At 50.6% G+C, this 23,094-nt stretch overlaps 8 non-coding genes across 8 annotated transcripts; 7 read left to right on the top strand and 1 right to left on the bottom strand.

Annotated features, from left to right (window-relative positions):
• Positions 1–5,626: 5,626 nt before the first annotated feature.
• trnap-agg (transfer RNA proline (anticodon AGG)) lies at positions 5,627–5,698 on the top strand. The gene has a single exon. It is a non-coding gene; the product is annotated as a tRNA-Pro (tRNA).
• Positions 5,699–7,815: 2,117 nt separating this feature from the next.
• Positions 7,816–7,887, top strand: trnap-agg (transfer RNA proline (anticodon AGG)). Its single transcript has one exon. It is a non-coding gene; the product is annotated as a tRNA-Pro (tRNA).
• A 2,117-nt stretch (positions 7,888–10,004) lies between these two features.
• Positions 10,005–10,076, top strand: trnap-agg (transfer RNA proline (anticodon AGG)). The gene has a single exon. It is a non-coding gene; the product is annotated as a tRNA-Pro (tRNA).
• Positions 10,077–10,834: 758 nt separating this feature from the next.
• On the bottom strand, positions 10,835–10,907 carry trnaa-agc (transfer RNA alanine (anticodon AGC)). The gene has a single exon. It is a non-coding gene; the product is annotated as a tRNA-Ala (tRNA).
• A 1,286-nt stretch (positions 10,908–12,193) lies between these two features.
• trnap-agg (transfer RNA proline (anticodon AGG)) lies at positions 12,194–12,265 on the top strand. Its single transcript has one exon. It is a non-coding gene; the product is annotated as a tRNA-Pro (tRNA).
• A 2,117-nt stretch (positions 12,266–14,382) lies between these two features.
• On the top strand, positions 14,383–14,454 carry trnap-agg (transfer RNA proline (anticodon AGG)). The gene has a single exon. It is a non-coding gene; the product is annotated as a tRNA-Pro (tRNA).
• A 2,117-nt stretch (positions 14,455–16,571) lies between these two features.
• Positions 16,572–16,643, top strand: trnap-agg (transfer RNA proline (anticodon AGG)). The gene has a single exon. It is a non-coding gene; the product is annotated as a tRNA-Pro (tRNA).
• Positions 16,644–18,760: 2,117 nt separating this feature from the next.
• Positions 18,761–18,832, top strand: trnap-agg (transfer RNA proline (anticodon AGG)). Its single transcript has one exon. It is a non-coding gene; the product is annotated as a tRNA-Pro (tRNA).
• Positions 18,833–23,094: the final 4,262 nt, after the last annotated feature.

The following is a 23,094-nucleotide window of genomic DNA, read 5'->3' as shown; positions in this document are numbered from 1 at the left end:
GTACATCACTCATAGGTATTAGATTGATATCAATTGTGGTTGAGGTAACAATTGAATTCTCGAGCTGTAATGCAGAATGTTGAATACTCATCCGATCTGTGTGGATTCAGATCTCCTGCAGACACAAAGAAGCAGTGGCAGGCTGTTGTTGTGTGCAATCGGCACTCTCTGGCTCGGTGCCAGGCAGTGGCCGGTGCGGCTGGTGAGAAGGAGAGGAGGGAGAGATTCCTGTTGCGATGCGCTGCTGATGCTCTTTGAAGACCGGCTAGTTAGTGTTGGCTGAAACTAGCAGAGCTTGTGCACATGGAAAGTGACTACGGGTCCAAGCCAGTCACACTCTTTAGATGGGAAGAAGACTTGTTCGTTCCCGATGTAGCGCTAGTCCTGAATCCTGAGATTCAGCTGTCGACAGTTCCAACCGTAGTTCACTCGTTGATCAGGTTAGCTTTGAAGGTGGAGTACCCGCGGTTCACGGGGCTTGCTGCTTGGCTAACCTCGGGCGGATCCTTTGGTTATGCGTGGGCAACCTCCGTTCTCGACTCTTAAAACAAAGTTAAGTCCTGGCACTCGGACACACTGGCCGTCACGTGATTGTCCGAGCTGAGTCTGAGAACGTCCTGGAGGGGCACCTTCTGGGCATCGTGCTGCCTGTTTTATCTGGAGGAACTACGGTAGTTCAGTGGCTTAAAGTTCCGCGGGCATTCGAGACCCACGTGGGGTTACCCTGCCCTACCAGTTCCTGATTGGCTGATTGAGGTGGAGGATGAGTAACAGTGACCTCTGACCTTAGGGTTGTAAACCTTGGGATGAACCTCTCCCATGGAATCTCCCAGACAGTAAGGCGCCAGAGATGACCACTTATTAGGGTGGCTGGTGAATCTCAGCCTTGGGAGCTGTTCCTTATCAGGAAACTCTATCAGCTAGAAAAACACCTTAAACGTGAACCAGATGGAATGGCCTCTCTGTATCCAGCTGCACTGAGATGAGGGAGAGAGGGACTGGCAAGGGAGCAGCAAACTTAATTCCTGTATTTTAAATACGCCTTGCCGCTACAGAAGTGTCCTTAGAAGAAAAACATCTTCTATGATAGTGGTACAGTCCATCACACCCCTCCTATAGCCTTTCAAAGAGAAAAAAAACTGACAACAAAGTATGTCTATGTGTGGGAATCAACCAGGTCTTACAAACATTATTAAACCCTTCCACCTCCTTTCATTGCAAATGATTTGTACATGTTAGAAGGTTAATTTTGGCTTCTGATGTTATGGTGGATTAAGAGTCCTGAAATCTTTGTAGAAGTACAAAGACGAAAGAAAGGGCAGTGTAATCATGGCCAAGAGAAGGCAAATGGTGGACTATCTGCTTGGATTGAATGGAGCAAAACGTAGGCAACTCCTTGAGCAGAACCTGCTTCATCCTTCAGACTGGGGTTTCTGAAGATCTGTACATTTGAACTTTCAAAGTGACTAAAGTAAAGGAGTTTTCCCTTTTTACCACATAATTCCCACAGATCAACACTAACAGAGAGCCTAATTCCAGACAGGATTCAATCACTGTCTCTCAGGCATCCCAGCAGTGGATTTCATGACTTCAGAAAGCCATCTTCACCAGTGGAGAACTCAATGCTCTGAGGTTTACTGGCAGAGTCTCACACTGGGTAATGTTAGATGTTGATAAATAATGTCCTATGGAATTCTACTATTGATAAATTCTACTATGGAACTGCGATGTGTCTTGAAAAAAATCTTCTATGATAGTGGTACAGTCCAGCACAGCCTTAAAAAGAGAAAAAAAAACAAGGTAAGTCTGTGGTGTAATCAACTAGGTCTTGCAAACATACTTAACCTCTTCCAGCTACCAACATTACAAATGCTGTTTACACATTAGATGGTTATTTTTGGCTTCTGATATTATGGTGGATAAAGAGCCCTGGAATCTTTGTAGAAGGACAAAAGAAGGAAAGAAAGGGCAGTGTAACCATGGCCAAGAGAAGAGAAATGTTGGGGAGAGCTTTTTTCACTTTTTATCATTGTTTTTCCAGCCCAACAAAGATCAACATATATGAGCAGGCGTCCTGTGCCAAATCCAATCTGCCTTCCTTCCAATCATACAGGAATGTGAGTGAATTAAATATTGACATATGAAAATACACAAAAATATGCAATCACACTGTAGTGTGCTTTCTGAAGGCACCAGTTCTGTAGGGTTTGGGCATTTACTGGGACAATTATTAATTGTAGCAGTAAATCACAAAATTGATTCTTTTGATGGCTTTAAAATCCAACCATGTGACATAACTCAAACAACGCACACACACAGGTACTAATACACGAGGATACATTTATTAATACATAGAATATGCATATAAACCTAACAGATCTTATCGAGAGGGTTATCAGAATACAAAAGGTATATATTCAATCAGTTACAAAGTGTTACACATATCAAAAGGACATACGTTCAATATATCATTCATTTAGACCGTTTCGTAAATGAACTTGGTTATAACTTCTACATTAGATACTCAAAACAAGTACATAACTCTTAGGAATTAAATTGATATCAACTGGTTGGGATAACAATTGAATTCTCGAGCAGTAATGCAGTGAAGTTGAATACTCATCCAATCTCTGGGGATTCAGATATCCTGCGGACTCAAAGAAACAGTTGCAGGCTGTTGCTGTCCAATCCGCGCTCTCTGGCTCGGTGCCAGGCTGTGCTGTGCGGCTTGCGACGGTGCGCTGCTGATGCTCACTGACCGGCTAGTTAGTGTTGGCTTTAACTAGCAAAGTTTGCGCACAGGAGAAAAGATGACTGTGGGTCCCAGCAAGTCAGGAAGAAGACCAGTTCGTTCCTGATGAAGCGCTAGTTCTGAATAGTGATTCAGCTGTCCACAGTTCCAACCTGTTCACGAGGCCTGCTACTGGTGCTAACCTCGGGTGGATCCTCTGGTTACTCTCTGGCAACCTCCGCTCTAGACTCTTAGAACAAAGGAAAGTTCTGGCACTCGGACACACTGGCCGTTCCGTGGTTGTCTGGGCTGAGTCTCAGGATGGTCAGGAGGCGCTCTGCGAGAATGTCCTGCCCTTGGGAGCCTTCTGCTCCTGGGCCGTCCTGCCCTGGAATTCTCCTTTGAATTCCCTTTAGAAAAGTCCACAGAATTCTCCTGAATCTTACTACAGGCTCTCTGTGTTTCTTGTTTTTACCTGGAGGAACTTCAGCTCGTTGATTGGTGAAAGTTCCATGGGCATCAGAGTCCCACGTGGGTTACTTGGCCCTACCAGTCCCTGATTGGTTGATCAAGGTGAGATATGAGTCATTTACTCCTGACACCTAGGAATGCAGTCCAGATGTCCATCTGGCACTCCCTAGACAGATAGGCACCAATGGATGACCATTGATCATGATAGCCAGGCTTAGCTAAGTGCATCCCCCTTTGGGAGCTGTCCCTTATCAAAGGAAACCTTAAATCAGCCTGCATGAATAGTTTCTCTGTGGCTGCACCACAGAGATGAACAGAGATGGGGCCTCATTTGGGAAGGCTCAGAACACTTAATTCTTTCTTATTAATAAGCCTCGCTGCTACAACACATATGCAGTTTGAGCAAACATAAGACAATAACCAAGTACCACAAACTACCAGGCATCTAGTATCATTAGCAGTTCAGGTGGGGAGCTGCATCACCATGTGTAGGCTGCAAAGGAACAAGTAATAGGTCTATTCCATGCTTAAAAGAAAAGAAAGAAAACACAACATTTCAGCCGTGGAGCCCTCACACCTGAAGAAGGCTCCACAGCTGAAACGTTGTGTTTTCTTTCTTCTCTTTTCATCTAGTGTCATTAGCCTTTTAACAGTTCCTGTCAAAATAAAATAGAAATGGATAACATTCTAGAGAGAGTTTGAAATACCAAGGTACAATTTAAAACATATCTCTTCCACTACAACCACAATATTTTGGAGAGATCGTTGAACCTCACTGTTCTGACATGTCCGTTAGCCTCCGTCCTGCTTCAGCAATGAATGTGGCGGGGCACATTCTGAGGGAGATGAGGTCAATCATGTGGCAGGAAAACCACGCTATGCTTTTTTTTTGAGATCCTGAAAAGGACAGAAGGGCCATGTATATGTGTGCAGCTGGATATGTAATTACAGGTGGCGTAGCAGATTCTGCTGAAGCCCCACTGCCTGGTGTGGACGGTAGCTGTGTATATTGCAGCAGAATTGTGCATGTGAGATCAAGGGGGCATGTCATGTGTTTCAGCACTTCACTCCCTTCAGTACCACATGATTCCCTGAGTTCGTTGGATGACCTGTGGACCGATCTTTCACGATGAAGAATTCCTTAAGAAGAATAGATCTCGGCCCACCATCCCAATGCCTCCGTCTCAAAACAGCAACCTCCCACTGCCCTTAGTCTGCAAGGCAGTCCTTTCAAATGCGATGACAACGCCTAGACCTTCGTTGCCTTTTGTACGAGCTGAACTTTTGTGCTCATCAATTCAACGCTCTTTCCATCAACTCATCTTGTCTTTTGACGCTTCGTGTTTTGCGCTCCTTTGACTATTGGCATATCGGGTGACTGCAAACACTGAAGTTCTTGCTTACGGAGTGTGGAACATTGTTTTCAAGTGATCGCTGTTCTGTCATGTTGACGCCGAGTGAATCTTTCTTTGGCAACATGGGCAGGCTGACAGCAGTGCGAGCGAAAGTAATGGCAAATTTCTTGACTTATTTCTGAATGTGAATGTTCTTTAGAAAAGGGATGCGGCGTTGCTTCTCGCCCGTGTAAAGGTCACGCATTCCAGACGTGGTTATGAGCGAACAGTTGCCGCAAGTGTTTGAAAAGAGCAAGAGAGGAAGCAGCCCTGCCCCGTGTGAGGATCAAACTCAGGCCCTTCAGATGACGAGACTGACGCACTACCAATTACGCCAACAAACCAGCTGCAGGACACACACCGGAAAGTTTGCCTCACATGGATTTCAGTCGCCCGTTCCCTAATCTTTAGACGCCCTCTGCTGAATGTTGCATTTGCCTTTTGATCTCACCCATACATTTTTGGTCTGTTTCTGTTGTGAGTCCGTCTTTCAGATCTCACCTAGCACAAGTCTCTCTGGCTGAAGTGGCCTCTCTGCTTCAGCATCGTGCCCTCACTCAGCCATTAAAATTGTCACTCGGACTTCTGACAAGCTGACATGAAATGTCAAGAGAGAGTGGCGGAGACGCTTAAGCCAGAGAGAAGATGAAAAGGGGGCGTGGCTGCGAAACGCTTGACAGCTGCACGATGCTCTCCATGCAAGGCGTGACCACAGGCTAAAGGACACCTTTTGGCACATCAAGCTCTAAGCACACACCTGGAGGATGCGGGAATTGATCCTGCTACCTCCCACATGCAAAGCAAGCGCTGTACCATACAAACCAACCCCCCTCGCTGGGGCTTATGCCTCGGCGTCACCTAGTGCCGCTTGTTCCCCTCTTACCGGGCACAGTTCACTGCCCTTCGTCTACAAGGCAGTCGTGTAATTGCGGCTTTCTTGACTTATTGATGAAGGTCTGACTGGACGAGCGAATGACGCCTCTCCCCCATCCTCAAGCTCGCGACAGATTGAAATGGAAAGTGCTGCTGTGGCTCGTTGGTCTAGTGGTATGATTCTCGCTTAGGGTGCGAGAGGTCCCGGGTTCAACTCCCGGACGAGCCCTCGTGTGCTCTTTTCCTCCTCTTCCACAAGACTGGGAACTGATATCCACATCACTTCGCAGCGTCTGCTTATGGCAAACGATGGAATGTGACTAATGACTGAACGAGCCTGGTGAATTCTCAGCACGTGGCACAATGAGAGCGTGCAGTCAGCTGTCCAAGGCGGCAACCTCATTGCTCGTTCAAAAGAACACGTACTGAAAACTCATCGCCACTGTGTCGTAGATGAGCACCGCGATCGCTTGTTGTCATGCGTCCTTACTTGGGAAATGCAGAAGCAAAAACTGCCCTCTCTCAGCCACCGAAACGTGTGCGGCTCGCCTTGCGCTCTCTGCGCCTCACATATTTGTCGAGCTGTCTGCTCTTCTTTCTGTTGAAGTAATCAAGTTACGGGGCGTCCTGCAGCCTATGATGTTCTCACTGAGAGCTTTCAAGATTTGAAGGAAAACTACGAGCTTGATGGCTCAAGTCGAACGAATGTGATTGTTAAGCAATCGATGATCAAAAGCACATCTTCTAACAATTCGTGAGAGTATTATCAGCACTGTTTTCACTCGGATATACTTTTCACTTGCTAAGCTGACAAATTGGACGAGAAAATGCCGGAGACGCACTCAGTGCAGACTGAGGTTGGGAAGGAGGTGTGGCCCTTCAACGCTTGACAACTGAAGGACATTCTCTCCGCAACGGAGGAGCACCTGTCAGAAGTCGCAGAAGCTAAACAAGAGCACTGGGCTTCCGGAGATCCAAACTCAGACCTGGAGGATGCGGGCATCGATCCCGCTACCTCTTGCATGCTAAGCGAGCGCTCTACCATTTGAGCTAATCCCCCTCGCTTCATGCGTCTCGGCATCATGTCTTACCGCCTCTGCCCCTCTTACCGGGCACCGCCCACTGCCCTTGGTCTGCAAGGCAGTCCTTTCAAGTGTGATGACGACGCTGAGACCTTCGTTGCCTATTGTACGAGCTGAACTTTTGTGCTCATCAATTCAACGCTCTTTCCATCCACTCATCTTGTCTTTTGACGCTTCGTGTTTTGCGCTCCTTTGACTATCGGCATATCGGGTGACTGCAAACACTGAAGTTCTTGCTTACGGAGTGTGGAACATTGTTTTCAAGTGATCGCTGTTCTGTCATGTTGACGCCGAGTGAATCTTTCTTTGGCAACATGGGCAGGCTGACAGCAGTGCGAGCGAAAGTAATGGCAAATTTCTTGACTTATTTCTGAATGTGAATGTTCTTTAGAAAAGGGATGCGGCGTTGCTTCTCGCCCGTGTAAAGGTCACGCATTCCAGACGTGGTTATGAGCGAAGAGTTGCCGCAAGTGTTTGAAAAGAGCAAGAGAGGAAGCAGCCCTGCCCCGTGTGAGGATCAAACTCAGGCCCTTCAGATGACGAGACTGACGCACTACCAATTACACCAACAATCCCAGCTGCAGTACACACACCGGAAAGTTTGCCTCACATGGATTTCAGTCGCCCGTTCCCTAATCTTTAGACGCCCTCTGCTGAATGTTGCATTTGCCTTTTGATCTCACCGATACATTTTTGGTCTGTTTCTGTTGCGAGTCCGTCTTTCAGATCTCATCTAGCACAAGTCTCTGTGGCTGAAGTGGCCTCTCTGCTTCAGCATCGTGCCCTCACTCAGCCATTAAAAATGTCACTCGGACTTCTGACATGCTGACATGAAATGTCAAGAGAGAGGGGCGGAGTGACGCTTAAGCCAGAGAGAAGATGAAAAGGGGGCGTGGCTGCGAAACGCTTGACAGCTGCACGATGCTCTTCATGTAAGGCGGGACCACAGGCTAAAGGACACCTTTCGGCACATCAAGCTCTAAGCACACACCTGGAGGATGCGGGAATTGATCCTGCTATCTCCCACATGCAAAGCAAGCGCTGTACCATACAAGCCAACCCCCCTCGCTGGGACTTATGCCTCGGCGTCACCTAGTGCCGCTTGTTCCCCTCTTACCGGGCACAGTTCACTGCCCTTCGTCTGCAAGGCAGTCGTGTAATTGCAGCTTTCTTGACTTATTGATGAAGGTCTGACTGGACGAGCGAATGGCGCCTCTCCCCATCCTCAAGCTCGCTGACAGATTGAAATGGAAAGTGCTGCTGTGGCTAGTTGGTCTAGTGGTATGATTCTCGCTTAGGGTGCGAGAGGTCCCGGGTTCAACTCCCGGACGAACCCTCGTGTGCTCTTTTCCTCCTCTTCCACAAGACTGGGAACTGATATCCACATCACTTCGCAGCGTCTGCTTATGGCAAACGATGGAATGTGACTAATGACTGAACGAGCCTGGTGAATTCTCATCACGTGGCACAATGAGAGCGTGCAGTCAGCTGTCCAAGGCGGCAACCTCATTGCTCGTTTAAAAGAACACGTACTGAAAACTCATCACCACTGTGTCGTAGATGAGCACCGCGATCGCTTGTTGTCATGCGTCCTTACTTGGGAAATGCAGAAGCAAAAACTGCCCTCTCTCAGCCACCGAAACGTGTGCGGCTCGCCTTGCGCTCTCTGCGCCTCGCATATTTGTGGAGCTGTCTGCTCTTCTTTCTGTTGAAGTAATCAAGTTACGGGGCGTCCTGCATCCTATGATGTTCTCACTGAGAGCTTTCAAGATTTGAAGGAAAACTACGAGCTTGATTGCTCAACTCGAACGAATGTGATTGTTAAGCAATCGATGATCAAAAGCACGTCTTCTAACAATTCGTGAGAGTATTATCAGCACTGTTTTCACTCGGATATACTTTTCACTTGCTAAGCTGACAAATTGGACGAGAAAATGCCGGAGACGCACTCAGTGCAGACTGAGGTTGGGAAGGAGGTGTGGCCCTTCAACGCTTGACAACTGAAGGACGTCCTCTCCGCAACGGAGGAGCACCTGTCAGAAGTCGCAGAAGCTAAACAAGAGCACCGGGCTTCTGGAGATCCAAACTCAGACCTGGAGGATGCGGGCATCGATCCCGCTACCTCTTGCATGCTAAGCGAGCGCTCTACCATTTGAGCTAATCCCCCTCGCTTCATGCGTCTCGGCATCATGTCTTACCGCCTCTGCCCCTCTTACCGGGCACCGCCCACTGCCCTTGGTCTGCAAGGCAGTCCTTTCAAATGCGATGATGACGCTGAGACCTTCGTTGCCTATTGTACGAGCTGAACTTTTGTGCTCATCAATTCAATGCTCTTTCCATCCACTCATCTTGTCTTTTGACGCTTCGTGTTTTGCGCTCCTTTGACTATCGGCATATCGGGTGACTGCAAACACTGAAGTTCTTGCTTACGGAGTGTGGAACATTGCTTTCAAGTGATCGCTGTTCTGTCATGTTGACGCCGAGTGAATCTTTCTTTGGCAACATGGGCAGGCTGACAGCAGTGCGAGCGAAAGTAATGGCAAATTTCTTGACTTATTTCTGAATGTGAATGTTCTTTAGAAAAGGGATGCGGCGTTGCTTCTCGCCCGTGTAAAGGTCACGCATTCCAGACGTGGTTATGAGCGAACAGTTGCCGCAAGTGTTTGAAAAGAGCAAGAGAGGAAGCAGCCCTGCCCCGTGTGAGGATCAAACTCAGGCCCTTCAGATGACGAGACTGACGCACTACCAATTACGCCAACAAGCCCAGCTGCAGTACACACACCGGAAAGTTTGCCTCACATGGATTTCAGTCGCCCGTTCCCTAATCTTTAGACGCCCTCTGCTGAATGTTGCATTTGCCTTTTGATCTCACCGATACATTTTTGGTCTGTTTCTGTTGCGAGTCCGTCTTTCAGATCTCATCTAGCACAAGTCTCTGTGGCTGAAGTGGCCTCTCTGCTTCAGCATCGTGCCCTCACTCAGCCATTAAAAATGTCACTCGGACTTCTGACATGCTGACATGAAATGTAAAGAGAGAGGGGCGGAGTGACGCTTAAGCCAGAGAGAAGATGAAAAGGGGGCGTGGCTGCGAAACGCTTGACAGCTGCACGATGCTCTTCATGTAAGGCGGGACCACAGGCTAAAGGACACCTTTCGGCACATCAAGCTCTAAGCACACACCTGGAGGATGCGGGAATTGATCCTGCTATCTCCCACATGCAAAGCAAGCGCTGTACCATACAAGCCAACCCCCCTCACTGGGACTTATGCCTCGGCGTCACCTAGTGCCGCTTGTTCCCCTCTTACCGGGCACAGTTCACTGCCCTTCGTCTGCAAGGCAGTCGTGTAATTGCAGCTTTCTTGACTTATTGATGAAGGTCTGACTGGACGAGCGAATGGCGCCTCTCCCCATCCTCAAGCTCGCTGACAGATTGAAATGGAAAGTGCTGCTGTGGCTCGTTGGTCTAGTGGTATGATTCTCGCTTAGGGTGCAAGAGGTCCCGGGTTCAACTCCCGGACGAGCCCTCGTGTGCTCTTTTCCTCATCTTCCACAAGACTGGGAACTGATATCCACATCACTTCGCAGCGTCTGCTTATGGCAAACGATGGAATGTGACTAATGACTGAACGAGCCTGGTGAATTCTCATCACGTGGCACAATGAGAGCGTGCAGTCAGCTGTCAAAGGCGGCAACCTCATTGCTCGTTCAAAAGAACACGTACTGAAAACTCATCACCACTGTGTCGTAGATGAGCACCGCGATCGCTTGTTGTCATGCGTCCTTACTTGGGAAATGCAGAAGCAAAAACTGCCCTCTCTCAGCCACCGAAACGTGTGCGGCTCGCCTTGCGCTCTCTGCGCCTCACATATTTGTCGAGCTGTCTGCTCTTCTTTCTGTTGAAGTAATCAAGTTACGGGGCGTCCTGCAGCCTATGATGTTCTCACTGAGAGCTTTCAAGATTTGAAGTAAAACTACGAGCTTGATGGCTCAAGTCGAACGAATGTGATTGTTAAGCAATCGATGATCAAAAGCACGTCTTCTAACAATTCGTGAGAGTATTATCAGCACTGTTTTCACTCGGATATACTTTTCACTTGCTAAGCTGACAAATTGGACGAGAAAATGCCGGAGACGCACTCAGTGCAGACTGAGGTTGGGAAGGAGGTGTGGCCCTTCAACGCTTGACAACTGAAGGACATTCTCTCCGCAACGGAGGAGCACCTGTCAGAAGTCGCAGAAGCTAAACAAGAGCACCGGGCTTCCGGAGATCCAAACTCAGACCTGGAGGATGCGGGCATCGATCCCGCTACCTCTTGCATGCTAAGCGAGCGCTCTACCAGTTGAGCTAATCCCCCTCGCTTCATGTGTCTCGGCATCATGTCTTACCGCCTCTGCCCCTCTTACCGGGCACCGCCCACTGCCCTTGGTCTGCAAGGCAGTCCTTTCAAGTGCGATGACGACGCTGAGACCTTCGTTGCCTATTGTACGAACTGAACTTTTGTGCTCATCAATTCAACGCTCTTTCCATCAACTCATCTTGTCTTTTGACGCTTCGTGTTTTGCGCTCCTTTGACTATCGGCATATCGGGTGACTGCAAACACTGAAGTTCTTGCTTACGGAGTGTGGAACATTGCTTTCAAGTGATCGCTGTTCTGTCATGTTGACGCCGAGTGAATCTTTCTTTGGCAACATGGGCAGGCTGACAGCAGTGCGAGCGAAAGTAATGGCAAATTTCTTGACTTATTTCTGAATGTGAATGTTCTTTAGAAAAGGGATGCGGCGTTGCTTCTCGCCCGTGTAAAGGTCACGCATTCCAGACGTGGTTATGAGCGAACAGTTGCCGCAAGTGTTTGAAAAGAGCAAGAGAGGAAGCAGCCCTGCCCCGTGTGAGGATCAAACTCAGGCCCTTCAGATGACGAGACTGACGCACTACCAATTACGCCAACAAGCCCAGCTGCAGTACACACACCGGAAAGTTTGCCTCACATGGATTTCAGTCGCCCGTTCCCTAATCTTTAGACGCCCTCTGCTGAATGTTGCATTTGCCTTTTGATCTCACCGATACATTTTTGGTCTGTTTCTGTTGCGAGTCCGTCTTTCAGATCTCACCTAGCACAAGTCTCTGTGGCTGAAGTGGCCTCTCTGCTTCAGCATCGTGCCCTCACTCAGCCATTAAAAATGTCACTCGGACTTCTGACATGCTGACATGAAATGTGAAGAGAGAGGGGCGGAGTGACGCTTAAGCCAGAGAGAAGATGAAAAGGGGGCGTGGCTGCGAAACGCTTGACAGCTGCACGATGCTCTCCATGTAAGGCGGGACCACAGGCTAAAGGACACCTTTCGGCACATCAAGCTCTAAGCACACACCTGGAGGATGCAGGAATTGATCCTGCTATCTCCCACATGCAAAGCAAGCGCTGTACCATACAAGCCAACCCCCCTCACTGGGACTTATGCCTCGGCGTCACCTAGTGCCGCTTGTTCCCCTCTTACCGGGCACAGTTCACTGCCCTTCGTCTGCAAGGCAGTCGTGTAATTGCAGCTTTCTTGACTTATTGATGAAGGTCTGACTGGACGAGCGAATGGCGCCTCTCCCCATCCTCAAGCTCGCTGACAGATTGAAATGGAAAGTGCTGCTGTGGCTAGTTGGTCTAGTGGTATGATTCTCGCTTAGGGTGCGAGAGGTCCCGGGTTCAACTCCCGGACGAGCCCTCGTGTGCTCTTTTCCTCCTCTTCCACAAGACTGGGAACTGATATCCACATCACTTCGCAGCGTCTGCTTATGGCAAACGATGGAATGTGACTAATGACTGAACGAGCCTTGTGAATTCTCATCACGTGGCACAATGAGAGCGTGCAGTCAGCTGTCCAAGGCGGCAACCTCATTGCTCGTTTAAAAGAACACGTACTGAAAACTCATCACCACTGTGTCGTAGATGAGCACCGCGATCGCTTGTTGTCATGCGTCCTTACTTGGGAAATGCAGAAGCAAAAACTGCCCTCTCTCAGCCACCGAAACGTGTGCGGCTCGCCTTGCGCTCTCTGCGCCTCACATATTTGTCGAGCTGTCTGCTCTTTTTTCTGTTGAAGTAATCAAGTTACGGGGCGTCCTGCAGCCTATGATGTTCTCACTGAGAGCTTTCAAGATTTGAAGGAAAACTACGAGCTTGATGGCTCAAGTCGAACGAATGTGATTGTTAAGCAATCGATGATCAAAAGCACGTCTTCTAACAATTCGTGAGAGTATTATCAGCACTGTTTTCACTCGGATATACATTTCACTTGCTAAGCTGACAAATTGGACGAGAAAATGCCGGAGACGCACTCAGTGCAGACTGAGGTTGGGAAGGAGGTGTGGCCCTTCAACGCTTGACAACTGAAGGACATTCTCTCCGCAACGGAGGAGCACCTGTCAGAAGTCGCAGAAGCTAAACAAGAGCACTGGGCTTCTGGAAATCCAAACTCAGACCTGGAGGATGCGGGCATCGATCCCGCTACCTCTTGCATGCTAAGCGAGCGCTCTACCATTTGAGCTAATCCCCCTCGCTTCATGCGTCTCGGCATCATGTCTTACCGCCTCTGCCCCTCTTACCGGGCACCGCCCACTGCCCTTGGTCTGCAAGGCAGTCCTTTCAAGTGCGATGACGACGCTGAGACCTTCGTTGCCTATTGTACGAGCAGAACTTTTGTGCTCATCAATTCAACGCTCTTTCCATCCACTCATCTTGTCTTTTGACGCTTCGTGTCTTGCGCTCCTTTGAATATCGGCATATCGGGTGACTGCAAACACTGAAGTTCTTGCTTACGGAGTGTGGAACATTGTTTTCAAGTGATCGCTGTTCTGTCATGTTGACGCCGAGTGAATCTTTCTTTGGCAACATGGGCAGGCTGACAGCAATGCGAGCGAAAGTAATGGCAAATTTCTTGACTTATTTCTGAATGTGAATGTTCTTTAGAAAAGGGATGCGGCGTTGCTTCTCACCCGTGTAAAGGTTCTGCATTCCAGACGTGGTTATGAGCGAACAGTTGCCGCAAGTGTTTGAAAAGAGCAAGAGAGGAAGCAGCCCTGCCCCGTGTGAGGATCAAACTCAGGCTCTTCAGATGACGAGACTGACGCACTACCAATTACGCCAACAAGCCCAGCTGCAGTACACACACCGGAAAGTTTGCCTCACATGGATTTCAGTCGCCCGTTCCCTAATCTTTAGACGCCCTCTGCTGAATGTTGCATTTGCCTTTTGATCTCACCGATACATTTTTGGTCTGTTTCTGTTGCGAGTCCGTCTTTCAGATCTCACCTAGCACAAGTCTCTGTGGCTGAAGTGGCCTCTCTGCTTCAGCATCGTGCCCTCACTCAGCCATTAAAAATGTCACTCGGACTTCTGACATGCTGACATGAAATGTGAAGAGAGAGGGGCGGAGTGACGCTTAAGCCAGAGAGAAGATGAAAAGGGGGCGTGGCTGCGAAACGCTTGACAGCTGCACGATGCTCTCCATGTAAGGCGGGACCACAGGCTAAAGGACACCTTTCGGCACATCAAGCTCTAAGCACACACCTGGAGGATGCGGGAATTGATCCTGCTATCTCCCACATACAAAGCAAGCGCTGTACCATACAAGCCAACCCCCCTCACTGGGACTTATGCCTCGGCGTCACCTAGTGCCGCTTGTTCCCCTCTTACCGGGCACAGTTCACTGCCCTTCGTCTGCAAGGCAGTCGTGTAATTGCAGCTTTCTTGACTTATTGATGAAGGTCTGACTGGACGAGCGAATGGCGCCTCTCCCCATCCTCAAGCTCGCTGACAGATTGCAATGGAAAGTGCTGCTGTGGCTCGTTGGTCTAGTGGTATGATTCTCGCTTAGGGTGCGAGAGGTCCCGGGTTCAACTCCCGGACGAGCCCTCGTGTGCTCTTTTCCTCCTCTTCCACAAGACTGGGAACTGATATCCACATCACTTCGCAGCGTCTGCTTATGGCAAACGATGGAATGTGACTAATGACTGAACGAGCCTGGTGAATTCTCATCACGTGGCACAATGAGAGCGTGCAGTCAGCTGTCCAAGGCGGCAACCTCATTGCTCGTTCAAAAGAACACGTACTGAAAACTCATCACCACTGTGTCGTAGATGAGCACCGCGATCGCTTGTTGTCATGCGTCCTTACTTGGGAAATGCAGAAGCAAAAACTTCCCTCTCTCAGCCACCGAAACGTGTGCGGCTCGCCTTGCGCTCTCTGCGCCTCACATATTTGTCGAGCTGTCTGCTCTTTTTTCTGTTGAAGTAATCAAGTTACGGGGCGTCCTGCAGCCTATGATGTTCTCACTGAGAGCTTTCAAGATTTGAAGGAAAACTACGAGCTTGATGGCTCAAGTCGAACGAATGTGATTGTTAAGCAATCGATGATCAAAAGCACGTCTTCTAACAATTCGTGAGAGTATTATCAGCACTGTTTTCACTCGGATATACATTTCACTTGCTAAGCTGACAAATTGGACGAGAAAATGCCGGAGACGCACTCAGTGCAGACTGAGGTTGGGAAGGAGGTGTGGCCCTTCAACGCTTGACAACTGAAGGACATTCTCTCCGCAACGGAGGAGCACCTGTCAGAAGTCGCAGAAGCTAAACAAGAGCACTGGGCTTCTGGAAATCCAAACTCAGACCTGGAGGATGCGGGCATCGATCCCGCTACCTCTTGCATGCTAAGCGAGCGCTCTACCATTTGAGCTAATCCCCCTCGCTTCATGCGTCTCGGCATCATGTCTTACCGCCTCTGCCCCTCTTACCGGGCACCGCCCACTGCCCTTGGTCTGCAAGGCAGTCCTTTCAAGTGCGATGACGACGCTGAGACCTTCGTTGCCTATTGTACGAGCAGAACTTTTGTGCTCATCAATTCAACGCTCTTTCCATCCACTCATCTTGTCTTTTGACGCTTCGTGTCTTGCGCTCCTTTGAATATCGGCATATCGGGTGACTGCAAACACTGAAGTTCTTGCTTACGGAGTGTGGAACATTGTTTTCAAGTGATCGCTGTTCTGTCATGTTGACGCCGAGTGAATCTTTCTTTGGCAACATGGGCAGGCTGACAGCAATGCGAGCGAAAGTAATGGCAAATTTCTTGACTTATTTCTGAATGTGAATGTTCTTTAGAAAAGGGATGCGGCGTTGCTTCTCACCCGTGTAAAGGTTCTGCATTCCAGACGTGGTTATGAGCGAACAGTTGCCGCAAGTGTTTGAAAAGAGCAAGAGAGGAAGCAGCCCTGCCCCGTGTGAGGATCAAACTCAGGCTCTTCAGATGACGAGACTGACGCACTACCAATTACGCCAACAAGCCCAGCTGCAGTACACACACCGGAAAGTTTGCCTCACATGGATTTCAGTCGCCCGTTCCCTAATCTTTAGACGCCCTCTGCTGAATGTTGCATTTGCCTTTTGATCTCACCGATACATTTTTGGTCTGTTTCTGTTGCGAGTCCGTCTTTCAGATCTCACCTAGCACAAGTCTCTGTGGCTGAAGTGGCCTCTCTGCTTCAGCATCGTGCCCTCACTCAGCCATTAAAAATGTCACTCGGACTTCTGACATGCTGACATGAAATGTGAAGAGAGAGGGGCGGAGTGACGCTTAAGCCAGAGAGAAGATGAAAAGGGGGCGTGGCTGCGAAACGCTTGACAGCTGCACGATGCTCTCCATGTAAGGCGGGACCACAGGCTAAAGGACACCTTTCGGCACATCAAGCTCTAAGCACACACCTGGAGGATGCGGGAATTGATCCTGCTATCTCCCACATACAAAGCAAGCACTGTACCATACAAGCCAACCCCCCTCACTGGGACTTATGCCTCGGCGTCACCTAGTGCCGCTTGTTCCCCTCTTACCGGGCACAGTTCACTGCCCTTCGTCTGCAAGGCAGTCGTGTAATTGCAGCTTTCTTGACTTATTCATGAAGGTCTGACTGGACGAGCGAATGGCGCCTCTCCCCATCCTCAAGCTCACTGACAGATTGCAATGGAAAGTGCTGCTGTGGCTCGTTGGTCTAGTGGTATGATTCTCGCTTAGGGTGCGAGAGGTCCCGGGTTCAACTCCCGGACGAGCCCTCGTGTGCTCTTTTCCTCCTCTTCCACAAGACTGGGAACTGATATCCACATCACTTCGCAGCGTCTGCTTATGGCAAACGATGGAATGTGACTAATGACTGAACGAGCCTGGTGAATTCTCATCACGTGGCACAATGAGAGCGTGCAGTCAGCTGTCCAAGGCGGCAACCTCATTGCTCGTTCAAAAGAACACGTACTGAAAACTCATCACCACTGTGTCGTAGATGAGCACCGCGATCGCTTGTTGTCATGCGTCCTTACTTGGGAAATGCAGAAGCAAAAACTGCCCTCTCTCAGCCACCGAAACGTGTGCGGCTCGCCTTGCGCTCTCTGCGCCTCACATATTTGTCGAGCTGTCTGCTCTTCTTTCTGTTGAAGTAATCAAGTTACGGGGCGTCCTGCAGCCTATGATGTTCTCACTGAGAGCTTTCAAGATTTGAAGGAAAACTACGAGCTTGATGGCTCAAGTCGAACGAATGTGATTGTTAAGCAATCGATGATCAAAAGCACGTCTTCTAACAATTCGTGAGAGTATTATCAGCACTGTTTTCACTCGGATATACTTTTCACTTGCTAAGCTGACAAATTGGACGAGAAAATGCCGGAGACGCACTCAGTGCAGACTGAGGTTGGGAAGGAGGTGTGGCCCTTCAACGCTTGACAACTGAAGGACATTCTCTCCGCAACGGAGGAGCACCTGTCAGAAGTCGCAGAAGCTAAACAAGAGCACCGGGCTTCAGGAGATCCAAACTCAGACCTGGAGGATGCGGGCATCGATCCCGCTACCTCTTGCATGCGAAGCGAGCGCTCTACCATTTGAGCTAATCCCCCTCGCTTCATGCGTCTCGGCATCATGTCTTACCGCCTCTGCCCCTCTTACCGGGCACCGCCCACTGCCCTTGGTCTGCAAGGCAGTCCTTTCAAATGCGATGACGACGCTGAGACCTTCGTTGCCTATTGTACGAGCTGAACTTTTGTGCTCATCAATTCAACGCTCTTTCCATCAACTCATCTTGTCTTTTGACGCTTCGTGTTTTGCGCTCCTTTGACTATCGGCATATCGGGTGACTGCAAACACTGAAGTTCTTGCTTACGGAGTGTGGAACATTGTTTTCAAGTGATCGCTGTTCTGTCATGTTGACGCCGAGTGAATCTTTCTTTGGCAACATGGGCAGGCTGACAGCAGTGCGAGCGAAAGTAATGGCAAATTTCTTGACTTATTTCTGAATGTGAATGTTCTTTAGAAAAGGGATGCGGCGTTGCTTCTCGCCCGTGTAAAGGTCACGCATTCCAGACGTGGTTATGAGCGAACAGTTGCCGCAAGTGTTTGAAAAGAGCAAGAGAGGAAGCAGCCCTGCCCCGTGTGAGGATCAAACTCAGGCCCTTCAGATGACGAGACTGACGCACTACCAATTACGCCAACAAGCCCAGCTGCAGTACACACACCGGAAAGTTTGCCTCACATGGATTTCAGTCGCCCGTTCCCTAATCTTTAGACGCCCTCTGCTGAATGTTGCATTTGCCTTTTGATCTCACCGATACATTTTTGGTCTGTTTCTGTTGCGAGTCCGTCTTTCAGATCTCACCTAGCACAAGTCTCTGTGGCTGAAGTGGCCTCTCTGCTTCAGCATCGTGCCCTCACTCAGCCATTAAAAATGTCACTCGGACTTCTGACATGCTGACATGAAATGTGAAGAGAGAGGGGCGGAGTGACGCTTAAGCCAGAGAGAAGATGAAAAGGGGGCGTGGCTGCGAAACGCTTGACAGCTGCACGATGCTCTCCATGTAAGGCGGGACCACAGGCTAAAGGACACCTTTCGGCACATCAAGCTCTAAGCACACACCTGGAGGATGCGGGAATTGATCCTGCTATCTCCCACATACAAAGCAAGCGCTGTACCATACAAGCCAACCCCCCTCACTGGGACTTATGCCTCGGCGTCACCTAGTGCCGCTTGTTCCCCTCTTACCGGGCACAGTTCACTGCCCTTCGTCTGCAAGGCAGTCGTGTAATTGCAGCTTTCTTGACTTATTGATGAAGGTCTGACTGGACGAGCGAATGGCGCCTCTCCCCATCCTCAAGCTCGCTGACAGATTGAAATGGAAAGTGCTGCTGTGGCTCGTTGGTCTAGTGGTATGATTCTCGCTTAGGGTGCGAGAGGTCCCGGGTTCAACTCCCGGACGAGCCCTCGTGTGCTCTTTTCCTCCTCTTCCACAAGACTGGGAACTGATATCCACATCACTTCGCAGCGTCTGCTTATGGCAAACGATGGAATGTGACTAATGACTGAACGAGCCTGGTGAATTCTCATCACGTGGCACAATGAGAGCGTGCAGTCAGCTGTCCAAGGCGGCAACCTCATTGCTCGTTCAAAAGAACACGTACTGAAAACTCATCACCACTGTGTCGTAGATGAGCACCGCGATCGCTTGTTGTCATGCGTCCTTACTTGGGAAATGCAGAAGCAAAAACTGCCCTCTCTCAGCCACCGAAACGTGTGCGGCTCGCCTTGCGCTCTCTGCGCCTCACATATTTGTCGAGCTGTCTGCTCTTCTTTCTGTTGAAGTAATCAAGTTACGGGGCGTCCTGCAGCCTATGATGTTCTCACTGAGAGCTTTCAAGATTTGAAGGAAAACTACGAGCTTGATAAAAGAATCAATTTAAATGTTTCTTGAAAAACGGATCCTTCTAAATATCGGAAGTCCAACGTCTCATGGAAACTGTCTGTGTAACGGTCTAACGTGATAACGTGATAACCACTACACTCTGGAAACGGTGGGAAATTGTGCCCAGTGGCCCAGTGCTGAGCTACGCCAATGCTATTCAGGGGCTATTCAGGGGCCAATGCTATTCGATGTGAATTGAATGCTATTCAACTCGCCAATGCTATTCAGGGGTGGAAAAGGGTGGAGCCGTGTGTGTCTTTTGTTCAAAGACACCCCCATCTCAGAGCCGGAAGTACAGGCCTTCCTCCCGCAGGTCCACAAAGATGTTATTTTTTAAGAAGATCCTGCGAAAGTCGGCCATCCGCCTCTCAGCCCTGCAGTAGGCCAGGCTGAGAGAGAAGCAGTCCTTCACCCTGGCAATGCACAGCCTGACAAGGTCTGGCTTCAGGCCATTGTACATCATGAGGTTCCTCCTCTCCCAGACAGCTGTCCTCGTTAGGCTGAGGAGGAGGTTCACTAAAATGGCGTTAACCCCCCTCTCAGACCCGCGGTACCCAAAGAGGAACAGCTCTTTCCAGGGCACCCCGTCAAGAACAGCTCCTCGAACAGAGCGAAACAGGCCATCCAGCAGATCCGTCAAGTACGCCCTGGCTCGAGCTGGGGGAAGATCTTACCCCAGAACACCTCTGAGACCGGCACTCTGAAAAGTTTCGCCACCATCAGCCTGTAGAACATGCTGGTGGTGAACCCCAGGAGGTCCACCCCACGGTCCCCCCACTTCACCCTCAGCTCCGGCCAGGCCGGGCTTGCTGCCCCGTCTTGTAGATGGAGCTTCTCCAGCCAACTGTCCGGGAGACCGAGTTTGAGCTGCTCGTAATCCTGACGGATCTTACTGACAGGCAGCTCGTCGTCGACCTCTCGCACAGCGTCGACAATAGCCTGGGTGGGCAGAAATCCGTCCTTTACTTCATAAAGAAGATCCTTGACCTTGGATATGCCAGCCTCGTAGAGCTGCCTGTTCCATCGAGACACCAGCAGGGGGTCGAGGAACAGAGGCTGTTCCAGAATCTGGGCCCGGGTCTCCGGCGTGTAGGAGACATGCTGGGACATGAACTACCCCCTCGCCAGCAGGACCTCCCTGTAAAAGGAGGGCAGATGTTTTATCAACCCCGGAGTCAGCCTCACCAGGAGAGTCTCCTGCCCCAAGCCCCCGCAAGTCTCGAGGTAGCTTCCCATACCAATCTTCCAAATGCTGACATTATCCAGGTCAAGGAACTTCTTCACTACTTTCAGCCTAAAGCTTTTCAGCTTCAGGCCTACATCACACAGCTTCAGCCCACCCCTGGAGATTTTCCCAATGAGGGTGTCATGAGTGACCCGCGGAGGCTTCCCCTCCCACACGAATCCCACCACCAGTTGCCTAATCTCATTCTCTACCCGTTCAGGAAGAGGCATCACAGACAGTGGGTACCACAAGAGGGACAGGCACAGTGTGTTAACGAGCAGGACCCTTCCCTTTAGGGTCAGGGACCTGTGTCTCCACCGATTTAATTTGCCCTCATCTTAATGAGCTTCTCCTTCCACAGGAGAAGCCCAGTGGCCTGCTCATCAGCGTTAATGTAGATGCCAAGGACCTTCAGGTGACCCGTCTCAACCCTGAAAGGGTAACCGAAGAGCGGGGCAAGGTCTGCCCTCCCCACCGGCATGACCTCAGACTTCTCCAAGTTTACCTTGGCGCCCGAGGCAGCGCAGTAGGCCTGCACCACCTCTAAAATGGCCGAGATCTCCGCCACCTCTGCCAACGTCAGTCTGGTGTCGTCAGCATATTGGTAGATCAACGAGGTGGCGGTGCCCCCAGGCAAGGTCACTGGAAAGAAGCTCGTGAGGGAACCATTCACCTTGACACAGCTCACGATCCCCTTGTACACGAGCCTCACCCAGGAGATGAAGGCCTCGCCGAAGCCAAAGCTCTTCAAGACCTCAAACAGGAAGGAATGCTCCACCCTGTCGAAGGCCTTCTCCTGGTCCAGTTTCAGGACGTATCCACCCCTCGGCTGCTCCCGCATAAGGTCCACAACATCTCTGATGGAGCACACCGTGTCCGCGATGTCTCTCCACTTGACGCAGTAGGTCTGTGAAGGCGACAGGATCCTGGGCAGAACCTTCCCGAGCCTGAGGGAGAGAACACGAGTTAGTATCTTATAGTCTGTGTTCAACAGACTGATCGGGCGAAAGTTTTTCAAAAGGGAGGGATCCCCCTGCTTTTTGTAGACAAGAGAGATCACCCCCCTTCTCATAGATGGGGTCAGAGCGCCGGTCCTGGCAATCTCCTGGAACACCTCCAGAAGGAGGGGCCCCAGGGACTGCTGAAAGTGTCTGTAGAGCTTGGAGGAGAGCCCGTCCCACCCAGGGCTCTTGTTAGGAGACGAGCCCCGAAGTGCTTCAAGCACTTCCTCCAAGCTCAGCGCACTGTCACAGAGCTCACGATCGCTCTGTGACAGGCGGGTACTCACCCAAGCCAGCATGGCCCGGGTCTGCTGCTCATCCACCACTTCGGCCAGAACAAGGCGCTATAAAAAGAAAACACCTCATTCCTAACGGCCTCGGGGGCAGAGAGCCGCACACCGTCCTCTCCCACCAGCTCCTCGATGAAGGAGCTGCGCTGCCTCTCCTGCTCCAGGCCGAAAAAGAACCTCGTGCTCTTCTCGCCCTTGGCAAGATACTGGGCTCTGCTGCGCACCCTGGCTCCTCTCCACTTCTCCTCCTCCAGGGCTTGCAGCTCACCCCTCAGCTCCAGCAAGAGCTCGCAGCCCCCGCCGTGATCTGCCAGGAGCCCGAGCTCTGAGGTGATCCGAGCCCGAAGCTGTCTCTCCCGCCTGGCCTTCTCCCGCCCCCGGGACAGGCCATACTAGATACTGAACTCTTTGATGGCGTACTTGAGATTATCCCACCAGACCAGCTTTTCTGACCTATACAGGGGACACTGCAGCTGCTGCCGGATAAGATCTTCTATGCCCTGACAGAATGAAGCCTCCCCAGGAGCGCCTTATTAAAGCACCAGAGGCCGGGGCACCGGTCCTCCTGTGCCCCTGCTAGAGAAAAGTGAAGCACAGCATGGTCGCTCAGGGTCATGAACACATAGCGCATCTGGCTCAGGCACGGGAAGAGACTCATGTGCCCCTGCAACAGGTCGATCCGGCTCTGTCTCAAGACACCTTCGACGACCTGCCGCCGAGAAAAGTCCCTCCGCGCACACTAAGCCTGACGCCACGCATCCACGAACCAGTGAGCTTCCGCACTGCGCTCCAGGAAGCTGCGAGCAGCACTGCTCTTAAAGGTCATCCCAACCGCGACATCGAGCGCACTCAGTGCACAGTTAAAATCTCCGACGACCAGCCCTGGCTGCTGAAAGCAGCTCGCCTCCAGCTGCTTGAAGAAGGCGAGCCGCTCAGCTTCCCCATTGGGGGCGTAGATGTTACTCAGCAGCACGGACTGTCCAGGAAACCCAAGACAGACCTGCAGGAGCTGGCCCTACGTGTCGCGGTGCAGGAGCCTTACGCTCTCGTACACTCCCCTCCTCACCAGCACAGCCACCCCCCTCCTGCACAGGCTGGAGGTGTTGCTGTAAAACAGCTCCCCGTCCCACTGTGCTCGCACCTTCCGGACACACTCCTCGTCCCAGAAGGTCTCCTGGAGGCAGACAACATCCGTCCGCCCCAGCAGAGCTAACACTGCCCCCAGCTTTGCTCAGTCCCTCAGCCCGTTGGCGTTTAAAGAGGCGAAA

Source organism: Lepisosteus oculatus, chromosome 14 (genome assembly GCF_040954835.1).
Source record: "Lepisosteus oculatus isolate fLepOcu1 chromosome 14, fLepOcu1.hap2, whole genome shotgun sequence".
NCBI lineage: Eukaryota > Metazoa > Chordata > Actinopteri > Semionotiformes > Lepisosteidae > Lepisosteus > Lepisosteus oculatus.
The sequence above is the reverse complement of the archived record's forward strand: the minus strand, read 5'-3'. Positions and strand labels throughout refer to the sequence as shown.